General features: G+C 38.8%; 1 long non-coding RNA gene across 2 annotated transcripts in view; it reads right to left on the reverse strand.

The window, feature by feature from the left end:
• Positions 1–3,774, reverse strand: part of LOC121819011 (uncharacterized) — a 203,069-nt gene extending 199,295 nt beyond the window's left edge. For both annotated transcript variants that reach the window (XR_009599765.1, XR_006059120.2), the window contains exons 1-2: positions 3,720–3,774; positions 520–583 (exon numbers count right to left, since the gene is read on the reverse strand). This is a non-coding gene — a long non-coding RNA (uncharacterized LOC121819011). The remainder of the gene's footprint in view (positions 1–519; positions 584–3,719) is intronic.
• Positions 3,775–18,796: the final 15,022 nt, after the last annotated feature.

Here is an 18,796-nt window from a genome sequence, read left to right on the forward strand (position 1 = left end):
ACTGACAATATGAATTTGACTTGTAAAAAGTTTTATCTGCATTGACTATCTGGTCAATCTTTCAGTTAGTTCATTCTATTTTCTTATTTCGTATCACTGGAAGTTAAACAACTTTGTTTCCAAAGCCAGCTGGAAGCTAGTAACAAAACAGAAATTCAGAGCCCCAGTGAGAAGCCTTCACCATGCATTACTTGGTTACATCAGCCTCTCAAGGTTTCAAAATTATATGACCTATTTAAAAATATTTAGCAATTTCCATTGCACTTAATTGCACTTTCTGGCATTTGGTAAGGAAACTGCCACAGTCACAGTAAGTTTTTTCAGTGTTGCCTCATAATATAATCTTGTAAAAGCATTAAAAGCAATCGTTGGGGATCCAAATTTACATTTAAATCAATACAGTAAAATGCTACCAATGCAAATTATTTAACTGAGGTGCAAATCAGATAAACTATCATCTCTAATATAGAGCTAAGTTTTCATTTATTTAGGCAATAAAAGAAAATCATCACAACTTACCCTTCTGCCTGGCCCATGGACAGTTTCCCCAGACATAGTGATAAGATGGATCCCAGATTCCAAACTGTTAAAATTTGAAGATAAAGTATGAATCTTAGAATCAAGAAATCATTGCATATTATTCTGGCTCCTTGGTGATGCTCCAGACAGGAGTGTGAAAAACCACACCACCAATTAATTCTGGTAGAAAATAAAGTATAGGAATTTCCTGACAGTTGCCCTTGCAAATAGTCCCATCCTTATTTATATAGAAAATATCTAGATTTAAATAGTGTTTAGATAGAAAACACCCAAAATACTTTCAATAATTGTGCCAAAAACACTTTCTTCTGTTCCAGGGCCCATTTGTCTTTTCTCTGCAATGTGTAAATTTTGTCATGTTTTAAAATTATATGAAACCACATAGTATGGTGGAATAAGCAGTAGTTTTAGAGAATGAAGTTGAAAAATAAACCCTGAGTTTGTCAAGGATGGGTACCTGTTCCCAGCTCTGTGCATTTATTTGTTTCTCTGGGCTTCTGCCCCCTCAGGTATAAAATGAAGATTTTACAGATGGCTAACAAACACATGAAAAGATGCTCAACATCACTCATTATTAGAGAAATGCAAATCAAAACCACAATGAGGTACCACTTCACACCAGTCAGAATGGCTGCGATCCAAAAATCTGCAAGCAATAAATGCTGGAGAGGGTGTGGAGAAAAGGGAACCCTCCTACACTGTTGGTGGGAATGCAAACTAGTACAGCCACTATGGAGAACAGTGTGGAGATTCCTTAAAAAATTGCAAATAGAACTCCCTTATGACCCAGCAATCCCACTTCTGGGCATACACACCGAGGAAACCAGAATTGAAAGAGACACATGTACCCCAATGTTCATCGCAGCACTGTTTATAATAGCCAGGACATGGAAACAACCTAGATGTCCATCAGCAGATGAATGGATAAGCAAGCTGTGGTACATATACACAATGGAGTATTACTCAGCTGTTAAAAAGAATTCATTTGAATCAGTTCTGATGAGATGGATGAAACTGGAGCCGATTATACAGAGTGAAGTAAGCCAGAAAGAAAAACACCAATACAGTATACTAACACATATATATGGAATTTAGGAAGATGGCAATGACGACCCTGTATGCAAGACAGGGAAAGAGACACAGATGTGTATAACGGACTTTTGGACTCAGAGGGAGAGGGAGAGAGTGGGATGATTTGGGAGAATGACATTCTAACATGTATACTATCATGTGAATTGAATCGCCAGTCTATGTCTGACGCAGGATGCAGCATGCTTGGGGCTGGTGCATGGGGATGACCCAGAAAGATGTTATGGGGAGGGAGGCGGGAGGGGGGTTCATGTTTGGGAATGCATGTAAGAATTAAAGATTTTAAAATTTAAAAAATAAAAAACTAAAATTAAAAGAAAAAAAATAAATAAAATACCTGGGATATTAAAAAAAAAAAAAAAAAAGCCTGCCTGGAAGGGGCATTGTGAGTTCTGCAAAACATTTGGTACAGGACAGAGCTCAAAACATAATAGCTGCTCCATAAATGGTAGTTTAAGATAATATGTATTCCCTCGCATCCATTTTTTTTAATGGCTAGATCTAGTATGAAAGTGAAAGTGTTGGTCACTCAGTCATGTCTGACTCTTTGTGACCCCATGGACTGCAGCCTACCAGGTTCTCTGTCCATGGGATTCTCCAGGAAAGAATACTGCAGTGGGTTGCCATTCCCTTCTCCAGAGGACCTTCCCAACCCAGGAATTGAACTCAGATGTCCAGCATTGCAGGCAGATTCTTTGCCACTGAGCCCCCAGCAAAGCCCAGATCTAGTATAAGAATTGTAATTTGATTTGAGATTGTAGCACAATAGCTAAGTTAAAGACATCTTTTTGAGCATTTATTTTAATTGGCTGAGTAACAGAATTAAGCTTGAATGATCATCGGTCTATGTAAAGCCTCACCCACAAATCATAATGAGGAATGTACTTCTTCACGTGTTATATGTATTTGCTTTCTCACAGCCATCCCAAGTTCCCCAGGGAGATACAGGCCGGTTAACAGCCCCAGGAGGAGGACAAGAAAGTGCATCAGGAAGGTCTCCTAACATTGTCCTTACCAGATACCTCCCCAGTCAGTAGACATTTGTTTCTGGGGGCAAGGGAGGATGCATGAATAGAGGACTGAAATGAACAGAAGTCACCAATAGAACATGAAAACATAACTAAAAATGCACACCCACATCTGCACCAATATTCCTTTTTCCCTCTTAAAGTAGTTGACCCTATCCCAGTGTAAAGCCAATTCCTTCACCTATTACTACATTTCTTTTTGGCTGTGCTGGGTCTTCGTTGCTGCAAAAAGGCTTTCTCTAGTTGCTGCAAACAGGGGCTTCTCTTGTTGCAGAGTACAGGCTCTAGGCCTGTAGGTTTCAACCCTGTAGCATGTGGAATCTTCCCAGATCAGTGAGTGAACCCATCTCCCCTGCACTGGCAGGCAGACTCTCAACCACGGGCCCACCAGGGAAATCCCTCTTCTCCTGTGTTTTGATTCTTTATTATGGTGCCCATCTCTCGGCTTATATAACCCATATATATGATTATGTATCTACTTTTTCCATGAGCACCTTTAACATCTTAATTATAATAATTTTAGAGTCTTTCCTGATGAATCCAACATCTCTGTCATATCCGAGTTTGGTTGTGAAAATTATTTGTCTCCAGAGAAGGTGTTATTTGCCTTCTGACCTGGCTTGTAATTTTTGGTTAAAAGCCAGGGTTGTTTAGGGTAATAGGTACTACAGTAAATAGGCCTTTGGTTTATGGCTATGGACCAGGCTTTATTTTTCTCTTAGGCAAGAAGGCTGCGACAGGAGGCCATGAGGCAGGGTTCCCTTCCTGGAGCTGGAATAAGGTTTAAGAATTGCCCTCTGGCCAAGTCCTTCAACCGGGAGATTAGTCCTTTCCTTGGGAGAAGCGTCCTGGAGGGTTTACCATGGCTGCCCTTCCTTCCCTCATCCCTGACTTGCCAAGACTACATGAGGAGCTTTGTGGTCCTCCCCATGAGAAACTGGGGGGTGACAGGGGGGTTTCCTGCAGGAAAACCCTGAGAAACGATGAGGAGCTTCTCACTCTCATGTTAGCCTGACTTGGACTGCAAGAATTTGACTAAAAGAAGCAGGGTAGCGTTCCTACCAGCTTAGGGTCCCAGCGGCGTCCACTCCAGGTTAGAAGATCTCAGGTAACGAACCTCTCCAGGTGAACCTGACTCTATTTCAGGGCAGGTGGCTAGCGCAACAAGGTTAGGTCTGATTGGACCTCACCCTGCAACTGTAAGTCTCTGATTGGTCCAAGAAAGTCATTAATTTTCAGCTTGCACAGCATTTGCTCCTTCTAAGGACGTGAGTGTGTGTCTGCTCCCTCAGTGGTGTCCGACTCTTTGCCACCCCCAAGGACACGAGCCATGAGTGCTAAACTCTTAACATATCAAAGCTGAGACCAGAAATCTCTCCTCCGTGTCTTGAATCTTGTCCGTCTTGCCTTCTCAGAACCTGACCCCAAACCACTTGTTTCTAATCACGACTATGCATTGGGATCTTCTGAAAAGCTTTCACCCTTGCTATTTACTGGGCTTCACCAGCCCCAACCCCACCACCACCTAGAGAGTCTGATTTAATTAGTCTGAGGCTGAAAGCAATTGCCCAAATGAGCATATACTTTTCACATGAGAGTTATTTTTTCAAAACCTGAAAGCTGATCACATCAGTCCATCTGCTTAAAACACTCCAGTGGTTGCACATTACATTGTACTTTTGAAAAAGAAAAAAAAAAATCCTTATGTGGTTTACAAAATTCTGTACAGTCTGAGCCCTGCCTAACTCACCACCACCCACCCCCACATCAATTTTTCATACTGGCCCTCTTTTACTTGGTAAAATGCCCTGTGTTCCCTCTCACTACATTCATTCATTCCACACATATTATTGAACACCTACAGGGGCCTAGGCAGTGATTGAAGGTATAGAATATATAGCAAAGACCAAAAATAAAATTTAAAAAAAGAACTAATTGCCTGTGCATATGGAGCTTAGATTTTTGTAGCTGGGAATATAGATACTAAACAAACAATGTTGTAGCTCAAGACCTAAAATTAAAAATGCTGTCAAGTTTAGGCACAGTGTTGCACAGCAAATCTCTGGAATTTATTTATCTTACGTAACTGAAACTTTATTCCCACGAATAGTAACTCGTCATTTCTGCCTTCCTCCAGCCCCTGGCAACTACCATGCTCCTGTCTGTTTCTATGAGTCTGACTATTTTAGACACCTCATATGCGTGGAATCATGCAGTATTTTTGTCCTGTGATTGGCTTCTCTCACTTAGCATAATATCTTCCAGGTTCATCTGTGTTGCCACATATGGCAGGATGTATAAGGCTGAGTAATAGTCCACTGTATGTATATACCACACGCTTATCTATTTATCTGTTTGTGGACATACAGGCTGATCTTGGCTGTTATGAATAATGCTGCAATGAACATAGGGGCACAGATATCTCTTCGAGATCCTGATTTTAATAATTTTGGATATATACCCAAAAGTGGGATTGCTAGATTGTATGGTAGTTCTACTTTTAGTTTTTCTAGGAGCGTCCATACTGTTTTCCACAGTGGCTTCACCAATTCACATTCCCGCCAACAGTATACAGGTTCGAACACCTCCGCATTCTCACCAATATTTGTGTTGTTTTGATAACACCCTTCACATCAGAAGACACAGCAAGCACAGGGGCCCAGCAAGGAGGCCGGAGTAGCTGCAGCAGATGGAATGCAATTTAGAGAAGCTGGGTTAGAGATCATAGCGAGATCATCAGGGAGACAAAATCACAAAGGGACATGTAGGAAATGGGGAGGATTTTAGATGTTATTCTGGGTGAGATAGAGCTGGTAGTCATTAGGCGATTTTGAGCAAAGCAGTAACATGATCTAAATCAGGTTTTTTAAAATGTTACTCTGGCTTCTGTGTGGTTAACAGCCTGTAAGACTATAACAGGACAAGGAAATAAGAATAAAGTCAAGCACTCATAATAATTGATGGAAGCTGATAATGTCTTTAATTGGGTTGGTAGAAGAGAAGGTGATACAAAGTGGTCAGTTTATGAACATATTTTGAAGGTTAGCAGAGACAACTTTCAGGTGCCCTTAATGGAAAATTTGGGTAAAAATGAGGAATTATACTATGTATTGAGGACTAAGCAACAGCGTGAATGAAGTTAATTTTTCTGAGCAGAAAATATTTTCCTAGGGGGTGAGCAAGAAAATGGTTTTGGGATGAGACCAAGAAGTAAGATTTAACCTAGGGTAAGTTTGAGATGTCTAACAAACTTCAAATGAGCAATTTCAATAAGATAGTGAGATTTCTGATTCTGGAAGTCAGGAGGGAAATGTAGCCAGAGATAAAGAATTGTTGCATAATATTTAAAAGCATGATACCAGATGAGGTCAACTTGGAAGTGACTGTGGAGAATTGAAGATGTACCGGGTCTGAACACTGTTGCCCTCCAAAATGTTACGGGAAGAATATAAGATGAGTAAATAAAAGAACATGAAGAAGTAGCAACCAGATTAAATCTACTCGAAGAAGATTAAAGAATGTTAGTCCTGACACCAAGTGGAGTCAAGAAGAAAAAGCAAGGTCAAATGCTGGGTGTAGACAAGTTAAAAACAAACAAAGAAAAAGGACTGAGAAATGACTATTGAATCTGTCAGTATGGAGGCCGTTAATGACCCTTGTGAGAGCAGGATTAGGAGGATGGAGGGAGCTTGGGGTGGGATTAAAAGACAAAGAGGATTTGTTGATGATGGCCATTCTGAACGGTGTTGAGGTGATACCTCACTTTAGTTTCGATTTGCATTTCTCTAATAATGAGCAATGTTGAGTGTTTTTTCATGTTGGCCATCTGTATGTCTTCACAACATTGTATAGCAGTTATACTCTAGTTAAAAATAAATAAATAAACAGACAAAGAGGAGTTCTGCTGTTGCTAAGGGTAAAGTCATTGTATCAGACACACTTCCCTGGGCAATAATTATAAACTCTATATAAAATATAAACTACATAAACATAAAGTGGAGAGAACCCAAATCAGGTTTTTTTTTCCCACAACTAAAATGCAAAGAAAAAGAAGAGATGGCTAGAGGAAGAAATGATAAAAGACTTTTAAGAAACGTATCAAGCAGTTATAAATGAAAAGAGGTTATAAAGATCCTGATTCAAACAAACTGCCAAAAAGGACAAGAAAATCAAGAAATGTAAAGCAATGATATGTGATGATATTAAAATCTTAATTGTTCTAAAATCTTAATTGTTCTACTCTTAATTGTGTAACTATGGTAATTCAGTTATATTTTTTTTAAGTGCCATTACCTTTTAGAATTCGTAAAATATTTATGAATTAGGTGATCTAATACAGTGTTTAATATTTGCTTCAAATTAAAATAAAGCAATACAGGGGTATAATTAAAACATGACTGGTCCTGAGTTAATAATTGCTGAGGTTGCGTGTTGCATGGTGGGTACATAGCATCCATTATATAATTCTCTCTATTGTTGGATATGTTTCTGTTCTATAATAAAATGAATTTTAAGAATGAAGACAAATCCAACTTTTAAAACAAAAGAACTAGTGAAATGATATCCCAAACACTTACTATTGTCTGCTTAAAAAGAAACAGTTTCTTCAGTGCTTTAAAGTGGTTACCTTATAAATCATTCAATATTAAACAAAGGAGGGGAGGGGATAAACAATTGTGAATTATGGGAGCCTATATGAACTGGAAATTGAACATAAATGAAGTATAACTGCCTCTGAAATGAAAATTCTATTTTATGATAAAGTGGGATTGGATTAACCAACACCACCTCAGGATCAGAACTATTTTGCAAAGCAAAGTACACTAGCAAACAAATATGTGAAAGATGTTTACCCTTTAGGAGAAGACAGGCATAGGTAATTGCGACCCAGCTCTGAGCCCGTTTGTAAACAGTGATCCTATATTTTCACTGCTTCTCAGATTGTGGTCTAAACATTTGACATCTTTAATGTCTTTCAAAGATATTAAACGTTGCAGGCATGTGAGAAAGGACATATATCACTTCTGATTTGTTGTTGACACTGCTGGCAAATGTGCATTTGTGTGCAGCTATCTCTAATAAACTGCCGGCTTCCTGGTTGTTATATGGCTCGCCCACTTTGAATAATTTATTGTTCCCCACGTTACTGGCACCACTTCTGAAAGATGTGAGTGGAAAGGGGATTCTAATATATCACATTAAAAAATAAGTCAGAGAAAACTCTAAATCAGTACATTATTTTAAACAGCTTCGACTCATTTAGGAAGGAAACTTATGAACCTACAGTAAAAACACTCCCAAAGCCACTCAGCAAAACACAGGTGAACAATGGAGATGGGTTTGTCTGTTGGTCACTGCTCTGATGTTGCTCTGCATCTGTCTAACACTCTGTGGGCTGTTGGATGATCTCTTTGGTCTTATTCTTTAATTTCATTCTATAGGGGAGTAAAAACAAAAAATTCAAGCTTCACATCCTCCTTACAAAGGATATGCATTAGTTATCAACACTATATAGTCAAAGCTATGGTTTTTCCAGTAGTCATATATAGGTGTGAGAGTTAGACCATAAAGAAGGCTGAGCACTGAATAATTGATGCTTTAGAACTGTGGTGCTGGACAAGACTCTTGAGTGTCCCTTGGACACCAAGGAGATCAGACCAGTCATTCCTAAAGGAAATCGACCCTGAATATTCATCGGAAGGACCGGTGCTGAATCTCCAACTCTTTCACCACCTGACGTGAAGAGCCAACTCCCTGGAAAAGACCCTAATGCTGGGAAAGATGGAGGGCAAGAGGAGAAGGGGGCAAGAGAGGATGAGATGGTTGGATGGCATCACTTACTCAATGGACATGAGTTTGATCAAACTCAGGGAGATAGTGCAGGACAGGGAAGCCTGACTTGCTGCAGTCCATGGGGTTGCAAAGAGTCGGACATGACTTTGCAAATGAACAGCAACAACAATCAATACCTGAGTGCACTGTGCCAAGGTCTCATCTTGACTGGCTCCTGGTTAGTTCAGTTTGGAACCCCCAAAGTGGGACCAAACTAGGACTTCTCTTTGAGAGAATTCTTCTCCGTGTAACTCAGGCAAATTTAGAGCTATTGAAATTAAAACTGGCTCCTTGCTGGTTAATGAACTAACTGTCATTACTTGTTAATGACCACCTAACAAAGATGCTCTAGACCAATGGTACTTAACCCTTGCAAGCGTTTTGAAGCCAATAGAAATACAATAGAGCTATGAAACTGCCCTATGTAAAAATATGTATATTGAATAAAATATTACATTACATATTATATAACATATTACATTACATTAGGGGTTCATATTCCAGGGCCCCCATCAATGACTTAGAGTAAGTTTCTACATGTGGAGGAAACTTTTAAGTTTCTGGTCCCCAGGGTCTCTGTCTGCTCTTAGATCCTGTTATTCTTTAGGGAAGATTTTTAAAATTAAAAAGGATTCAAAGTGATTTTAAATTATTCCATCTTGCTCTCTCTAATTACTTCTAAACTGGCAAGATGGCCCTGATTTATTGCAAGTGAAATAATTATACAGTTGACCCTTGAATAATATGGGTTTGAACTGGGCAGATTAACTTCCACGTGTTTTTTTTCTGTTTGTTTGTTTGTTTGTTTGTTTAATAGTAAATACTGTAGTACTACACTATCTGAGGTTGGTTGAATCTGCAGATGTGAAACCACAGATACAGAGAAATCACGTATAGGGAGGGCTGACTATAAGTTACATGTGGATTTTTGATGGCTGGGGAGGATCAGCACTCCATCTCCACCCACTTTCCTTATTCAAGGGCCAGCTGCATATAATTTAGGCTTGGTGGAGATAAACCACCTCTTTCTCCCTACATCATGAAGACCCCATGCTAAAGCTCTTTCTGGCACATTCACTCAACTTTTTGCCCACTACTTCCTATTTCACTTGCCCAAATTCAGTGCCTTTCTCATACCCTCTATTTCTTCTCTCACTCAGAAACCCTACCTGGTATTTTAGGCTTTGCTCACCTCTCCTCATCAAAACTCCTACAAAACAGTCTGGTCGCTGTTGCACACACAGTCACATTCTGTCGCATGCTCTTACTTTCTCTGTCTCATATGTTGCCTCATTTTGGAAAAAAGACTGTAATATTCTGGATCATAAGTACCTAGTCAAATTTTCTTCTGCTTTCTCATTATGGTTAAAACACACATTATATACTTGAGAAATACTTATTGACTAAAAAAATTTTTTGGCTTCTGTCTACTTGGAGGAACAATAAGATCTCCACCAAAGGTAATTCAAAGGACAATCTTTTGAAAGGGAGCTAAGAAGTGAGGAGCAAGCATTGTTCAATGTGCAAGAATCAATGCAAGTTGAGAGTTTTATATTTGAAAGGAATAATGATTAAGGGAAACTATAAGACTGGATTAAAGAGCTAAGGAAAAACCGATGAGGAAAATAAACACATTTTTAAAAGGTTTGTGACCTTATTTTTAACCATTCTTTTTTAATGCTGAAAAGCGTTGTCTTACAAAAATTATTTTAAAAAACATCTCTTGAACTTCTTTGGCTCAAGGAATCACTTGAAAAAATGGAGGCTATGCTCAATTCACTGTGATTGTAATTACCTAGTACCCACCAGCCTCACTTAAATGGGCTATTGCCATTCTGGAAGTGAGGTTTTACTTTCCTTAGTTATGAATACTCACAGCTGCTGTCGTATTAAACAAGGGGTCAGCACCACTGGAGAATATCGAGTCAATTGTGAATTCTCAGCCTCAGCGTCTAATTAGAGGTAGTGTATGGGATGCCTTCCTTAATTACTTTGGAGTCATTGGGGTATTTCATTAGTCTCATTTTTTATCTTGTAACTTCATTCATAAAATATGTTCCTTATCAATTAGCTCCGTCGGGAACAGATCACTGGTCCTGCGCATCCTGCTCTCCGTGTGATCTCTCAGCCCCGAAGGAGAAGGTCAGAATTCCTCTACATAATAACACTTTCAACTCTATTACCACTCAGAACACCATGAAGGGGAAAGGCGGGAAAAAGCAAGATACTACATTGCTTACAAGATAAAATAATGTTCCCACATTTTGCCAGAAATATTAGATAAAATTGTTATCTTCAGAGAAGTTAAACAACAAATGTTATTTGTACAAAACTTCATCAGTGGTTCAGTCTATTCTTCTCCCTGGGCCAACAGAAGTGTGTTCCCCAAAGATGTTATTAAAAGAGAAATTATAATATTCTCTTTGATTATGAAATTCTATCAATACATACATTCAATCAGAAGAGGGATACACAGGTCATGCTAAAGAGGAAGATGGTTTCAGTGCAGAATAGTAAATTCAAGTTATGAACACAGCTGAAGAACATTAAGCCAGGAAGGTCACGTCACAGAGATACATGCAGGAACTGGCAATGCCAGCCAACATTCAGTGTTCTCCCCGAGGATTTCAGGCACACCAGGACCCACTGCAGGTTATTATGGAGGTGCTGTAATATGCTTGACATCTTTGAACATCTACATCCTGCAGGAAACTTTCTGTTACTCGAATTCCATGTTCACGAGAATCTTTGGATTACTAATTAGCTAATTAAAATTAGCTTTTAATTTTCCTTGATCCTATCTATAGCAAAGGCATAAGAGGACACGTGGAAATATTCAAGGCCACTTAAAACCTCCTCTCAGAAGTGGCATAGTGACAGTCACTGTCCCTGAATTCTGTTGGTTAAAGTACATCAAATAAACAAACACAATACAAAAGGAAAGGGAAATAAACTCTGCTCATTTAGTAGGAGCAATTGTGAAGTTACATGGCCAAGGACTTGGAGAGAGAGAGAGAGAGTCAGGGCCAAATAATGCCATTTACCAGATGTGGTCTCCCTGGTGGCTCAGCTGGTAAAGAATCTGCCTGCAATGTGAGACCTGGGTTTGATCCCTAGGTTGGGAAGATCCCCTGGAGAAGGAAATGGCTACCCACTCCAGTATTCTGGCCTGGAGAATTCCATGGACTGTATGGTCCATGAGGTTGCAAAGAACTGGACACGACCAAGCAGCTTTCACTTTCACCACATGAGGCCAATTGCATAGCCACAGAAGCACCAGTATTTTTTGAACCTTTATTCTAGCCCCATACTTATGTTGACTCAGCCACAAACTTGCAATTTTGTATGTGTCTCAGCTCAAAGTTCCAAAAGGAAAAAGCAGACTGTACCAGTCTGGCTTATCATTGGTTCATCAAGGGTCAGTGAGTTCCCTGGGTCAATCAGAGGCATGTTCTCTTTAAAGAGGATGCAAACAGGGAGACAGTGATTACAGACATACCCAGGGTAGTTTTCCTTTAGTTGACATCGTTTTCTGCTGCTGATTCTCTTGGTCTATCACTGTTTGGCTTCTCTTGGGAGCAACTTCCCCTTGAGATTGCACATCTATTATTCCAAGACTTTTATATTCATAGAAATTGATTCATTTTACAATGATTCACAATTTCTTGCTGACCACCTGACCATGGCCAGAAAATGATCTAGTCTTTATCTCAACAACACCTGAGCACTCTCTATGAAATAAATGTCATCTCTGCCCACTGATCCTTGCCCTGACCACAGAGCAGGCCCTGAATTCAGCTTGCTGCTGACCTCAATAATGGATGCCATTGGTCTTTAAAAATAAATTATTTATTTGGCTGCAATGGGTCTTATTTGCAGCATGTTGAATCTAGTTCCCTGACTAGGGATCAAACCCAGCCCCATGCATTGAGATTGTGGAGTATTAGCCATTAGACCACCAGGGAAGTCCTTATGCCATTGGGCTTATAGAGAATACAGAAGCAGAATTTGGATGACTCAACTCATATTCTTTCTGCTCCTGGAGATATAACCAGAAGTAAACAGATGGCAGGATAGTGGAACCATCTTCTTTTTTTATATATCTTTTCTTTAAAGGACAAAAGTTTTTCATAGCAAACATCTGCACACATTACTTAGAGAAAGACTGTAATCCAAAAGAAAAATGAGGTCAAAATGAAAAATAAAGAAGAAAAATAATATTTTTCCCTAATAGAGTGCTTCTGTTGTTCAAATGAAAAACCACCTTCAACACATAGGGAACATTTGAATGTGTTGATGAAGGGTAAAAATTATCTATCACATATGTTGGCAGAATACGTTTCAATCTATTGCCATTATCTTGAAGGAAATGGCACCATTTTAGTTGACAATTTGCAGAATGAGCAATGAGATGCGGGTCCTATTTATGGCATGATTTTCCTTATGGAACGACACTGGGGACACAGCAGAGGAACCCTATGTGCGAACTTCCCTCCACTTAGCTGAGCCAATTATGGAAAATACAGACATAACCTAATGTCTAAGCACTATATACATGATATATTGTTATTTTGTTCAGGAGCCCTGAGGCAAAAGAAAAATCAAAATAATTTTCACAATAGCACCTGTTTGAAAATAAGCAATTTATTCCATGCTTATAAAATATTTATGGATTTCAAATGGATGTCCTTGAATAAGGCCATTTCATTTCTGTTTTCCACTGAGGATCAGTTAGTTAGAGAAAACTCTCAACCTATTTCCTGTTAATTTAATACAGTTCCAAACCTTTTGTGAAAAAGCAGCCACCCAATAACTTTATTTACTAAACTTCATTCTTAATGATTCTGACTTAGTAGTTACACAAGCAACACCTCATGCATGGTTTCACCCTATTGAATAGAGAAGAATCACTTCTATGAAATAAAATAATTTGATTTCCATCGAGAAAATGTATTTCAAAAAACCCAAGAGATTGAAGGAAACTATTACTTTTTACTACCCATATCATAATGTTCATCTTAATTACTGCTACAGCAGGTTCACAGATGTAGTCTAATTGAATGTATGACTTTTTAATTGAAAAGGGGAAAAGTATGAGATTTGAGTTCTAACAATAGGGTGAGACTCAAGTTAAATCCTTCCTTTCTGAAAAGCTTTCCTGGGAGAATTGAGATTCTTAAAAATGTCCTAATTGTCAGGTATCAACATTGCACAAATAAAGCATTTTGGAATTTGGGGAAATGAGTTAGAATGGTGTTATCTATTAAACCAGGGTTAGAGAAGTTAAGGAGAAGGAAATGGCAACCCACTCCAGTATCCTTGCCTGGAGAATCCCATGGACACGGGAGCCTGGGTGGGCTACAGTCCATGGGGTCACATAGAGTCAGACATGACTGAAGCCACTGAGCACATCACAGAGAGGTTAGAGTCAGGTCAGCGTGAATAATGCGGCAAGACAGTTGGAACTACCCTCAACTCTACCTCTGACATTTGACCCATATCCAGGCAAAAATTTTCATGTTTTACATAATGAACAAAAGATGGGGTCAATTAAGGTCTCTGGGTCTTTAGTTCTATCCTTTATATGTCAAAGCTTTAACCTTTTATTTATACTTATAACCAACAGATAGTGTCCTATTTTTGGCAGCCTAAAATTTTAGCCATTCTACTACAGATTGAGGCAAAGAACCTTCTAGCAATATTATTGCATTATTGCTATTCCTTCCATCTGTAATTGAACAGCATTTCCTACATCTGTTTTCTTTTTCCTTATGAAATTATTTTATGTTTCCCTGAATGCACTACAATAGAACATGCAATGGCTAATCTTACTGAAAGAACATTTGAGATTCTCTGAAGCAAAAAGAGAAAAAAATATTTGCAACATTCCTTATGGTTTAGATTCTTGTTATCTGGGTATGCATATGAACATGTAACTTTTTTCAGACATCTCATTTTGCCAAAACATCAATTAGTCTGACTCATCAAATCCCTTCTTTCTATTCCATATCATGTATTGAACATGTTTCTATTTCTGCACCAGAGAACACCACTCAAACTTCCACTGAAAACAGCCTTTGAATGCATAGATGGTAATCATATGCTTAGACAGCAAAGGAAGCCTTCATGACTATTTTTAATGTATCTATAACCACTTCAGATGTCTTTTTGGAAACCAGCTGCAGAATCAATGTGTTGAAAATGGTTCTCGTTCAGCCGTTGCTATGTACCAGCTCCCATTAATTTCTTAAAGGCCAGGTTCTACGCTTCCACTGGGGCAGGAGTAATATGACTTAAAGGGTGTGGGTGATAATTCAGATATGATTGTATTAGCATAAAAGAACATAAGCTGCTTTTTCTGAATGCAAACATGGTCCCTAAACTGAGGATGTAAATTAGTATTACAATGAAAGCCGCCAGAAGGACAGGAGTTGGAAGCTCTCTCTTCTCTGAGCAGCAGGAGACTGTTCAGGTCCTGCTGCTTTGAAAACCTTTCTCCCCCCATGCAGGCTGCCCCGCTAAGAGAAATCTATTTGAATATTTTGGCAATCACAGAGGCCCCCACATAAATTATGGATACAGAAATGCAGAAGACAGTCTAACAAATGGAACACGGTGGAATCTGTTTTTCCGCCGCCATATGGTGTCGACAGAATGCCACTTTGCTTCTCTGAGAAACAGCTCATCATTAAAAAATAAATAGCATCTTTTCTGTGGGGAAAGAACCCACAGTCATTATTTTGAAAAAATAACAAACAGGAAACTCTCTCCTTTCATTTTACAATCTTTTTCCCCCCCTTACATTATTATTATTGCCGCACACACAGGCTTTTTCCAGGAATTCACAATGGCTTATACCTTGGTACATAGGAACTCAACATCGTGTTTTTCAAAACTGGGAGCAATAAGCCCAAGTACAACATATACCATGAAAAATCAGAGCACTTCATGATACGCCTTCTTTCCTTTGGAAAAAAAAGCTGTTCTTTGAACCTAACATATGGAATTTACTTATAGTTTGATTTCCTGCATATAGATATAATGCATATAAAACATCCTGGTTTATGTGAAGTTTAACAATTTCCAAATTGAATTTGGATGACTTTATTATTTATGGAATGAAGTCATTACTGGAATTTATCCTGTAATATATTTGATAATTTACCCTCTCTCGGACGCAGCAACATTTTATCACATTCCGTAATTAAATGTTGCGTGAAGCCTATTCTTAGCTTTCTCCCTCCTACACCCTTTCTCTGGCTCTGTCCTCTTTTGCCCACAAGAAACCTTTCTTACAAGCCTCTGTGTCATCTTTCTACAAATCAGACCACTGGAAATTTGTTTCTGCGGTGCTATCTGTAAATAAATCACTGTATTTTCAAATCCATTTAATTCCCAAAGCATTTTCCCAAACATTAGTTTATTTGGTATTCAAATAGCACTTGAGATAGGAGCAGGAAAAGTTGTCATTTCTTCTTTGCAAACAAAGAAATGGAAAGAGGAGGTTAAATCGGTGACCTAGATATCAGTATCAGGGTTGAACCCCGGTCATCTGACTCCCGGGTGAGGGCTTTTTCTACAGGACCGTGTTAGTCAAGACAGAAGGTCAGGCCATCTTCATCAGTATTGCCCTTCTCCCACTGTTCCTTCAATGGTAGACTCTGGCCACGTGGCTGATTAGATTGGCTGTGTTACTGATAGTGTGTCATCTATTTCCTCTAATATCAGGCATCTATTTTAAGATACAACAGGGAAGTTAGAGATTTCTAGAAGTCAGATACCACAGAGCCAAAGACAAGCACATGTCTGTAAAGGTCAGACTGTGTTTCAGATGCAAATCTCTAAGATGCTGATGCCAGAATCATCGACTTCCATTTGGTGAACTCTGAAATAGGATGTGGGATCAGAAAAAAAAACAAAAATGGTTGAGTTTGATAAGCTGCTTTTTATTATGGTACTTTAGTTGTTCTGAAACATCCAGTCATTTTATAACACGTTGTCCTGTTGGCAGTATGACTAAAAAAATTTCACCAACACCAGGTAAGCGAGGAGACCACAAAAATCTGGTCCTCCCATGGACCAGAAGTCATGAACAGAAAACACGGATTTTTCTCTTCTCCCCAGGCTGTCTGTCAACACTAAATTCTGTTCTGCAATAGAACATTGAGTCTCTGCCAAATTGAAAGAGTCCTCACAGCCTCATCTGATTGAATTCATTTCTATCACTTCTAAAGAAAGCTTATTCAAAAATATAACTGATCTCCAGGCACATATGTTATTTTATTTCTTTTCTTCAACTCTTTCAGCTTTGTCCTTTAATACCCCCACAATTCATATTTGGGATGGGGATTTTGCAACTTAAGAAGCTGGAAAATATTTCACGTCTGCAAAGTTTCAAGGCATATGCTTCGCTCCTTGTTATTGGAAACACTGTCCTCGAGAAATTGTATACAACTGGCAGATAATCCCTCAATGTCATTGACAGCTTGTCACCAGTGTATGCTGATGGCTATATAACATCAAGCTCATCCGGCCACAGTGCCATAACACAGAGCAAGTACCAAAGTAAAGATTCTGAAAAAGCTACCAAATCTACGGTATTGCCCAGTGCTGTTTTGAGGTGGCTCACTCGCAGGTCTATAGCATGGTTTGGACATATGATTTGCAAGACAACAATCCAGACAGGGGACTGAAATAAAGGAATACAGCTTTGGATGTTGTATCTGCTGGAGAGTGAGAAAGAGAATATGTTTTATGGTATTGTTCAATGAAAGCTAGTCACTAATTACCTGCATCCAGCCTCTAGCAATTCTAAGTGGAGTTCCAGACCCAGAGGAAAAGATTTAAGGGAAACAAAATGGGGAAGACAGTGTAAGAAGAAGCCAGACTGTACGATAAAAGAAATGGGATGGTAGTAACTAGAATTAATTAAAATTAAGTAAAATTAAAGGTTTAATTCTTCAGTCATAGTAGCCACATTTCAAGTACTCAAGAGCTATACTAGTCTAGTGGTTACTGCGTAGGTGAGCACAGTTGTAGATTTCCTTCATCACAGAAAGGTCTATGGGACAGCCTGATTACAATGAGTTAAACATTTCTATGTGATCCTTCCAATCATCTGAAGACTCCCTTCACTGAGTGGATGATTTTCAAGAGAAACATAGAGCAGATAAGAAAGCTTTGGTATACATACTCTAGATCTGACTCCCTCTACCCCTCACTCCCAAAGCTTGCTCTCAGTTTTTTGTCTAGGAAAACAGAGACCCCAGGGACAGAGACAGTATGGAGCTGTTTCTGGAAGAAATAAGCCTAAGGTGTTATCCAGCCTTCACGTGCTCAGTAAGTGGTTTAATTATACTAATCATCACGCTCAGTAGATTGTGTCTATAAATTTCATTCTGCAAAGCAATTGTCAAATCATCTTTTCTCTCATTATGTTAGGGAAGCGTATCTACCTTTATATGTGAGGTTTCAAACAGCAATCATGATCACAAAGATGAACGCTGACTGATTTTTTAATCTGAGCCAGGAACATACATGTCCAGCTTCAGGTTCTGTTATTACCATCTACTTCCCAGTGAGCTATGTACCCTTGGATACCTTTCCTCACTAGCCTTAATTTTCCTAATAAGTAAACTGAAGAAGATAGTGGTCTTTGTAAGAATTAAATCACTGCTGTATATAAAGCTCTTGGGTCAGTGGTTAACATAGGATAAGTGTGAAAGCATTAGTCACTCAGTCATGTCTGACTCTTTACTATCCCATGGACTGTAGCCTGCCAGGCTCCTCTGTCATGGAATTCTCCAGGCAAGAATACTGGACGGGGTAACCATTCCCTTTTCCAGGGGATCTTCCTGATCCAGAGATCAAAATCGAGTCTTCTGCATTGCAGGTAGATTCTTTACCATCTGAGCTAACACAGGGTAAGTACTTATTAAATGTTAGCCATTTTAATTACCATTTTCTGGACATTTTAATGAATACTATACATCTATTATCTTATGCTGATTCTTATGATAACCCTAATATATACATTATGTGTGTATATATATATAACCATTAGCAATATTTAACAGATGGAACTGAGCAGTTAAGGGATTTTACCAGTTTAACTCATGAGACAAGAGGTGGAGCCAGGATTTGAATCAGGGACCCTACCCTCAAAGCCTGAGCAACCAGCCTTGACAGTGGCATCAACTTTGTAGGCTTATGACGGGGATTTTAAGAGACAATGAAGGTAGAGAATTTAGTACATATTTTTCAAAAATTATTTTTATGCTAAAGCTCAGTAAGTAATGCTTTGCAGT

Source organism: Ovis aries, chromosome 3, assembly GCF_016772045.2.
Source record: "Ovis aries strain OAR_USU_Benz2616 breed Rambouillet chromosome 3, ARS-UI_Ramb_v3.0, whole genome shotgun sequence".
Taxonomy (NCBI): Eukaryota; Metazoa; Chordata; class Mammalia; order Artiodactyla; family Bovidae; genus Ovis; species Ovis aries.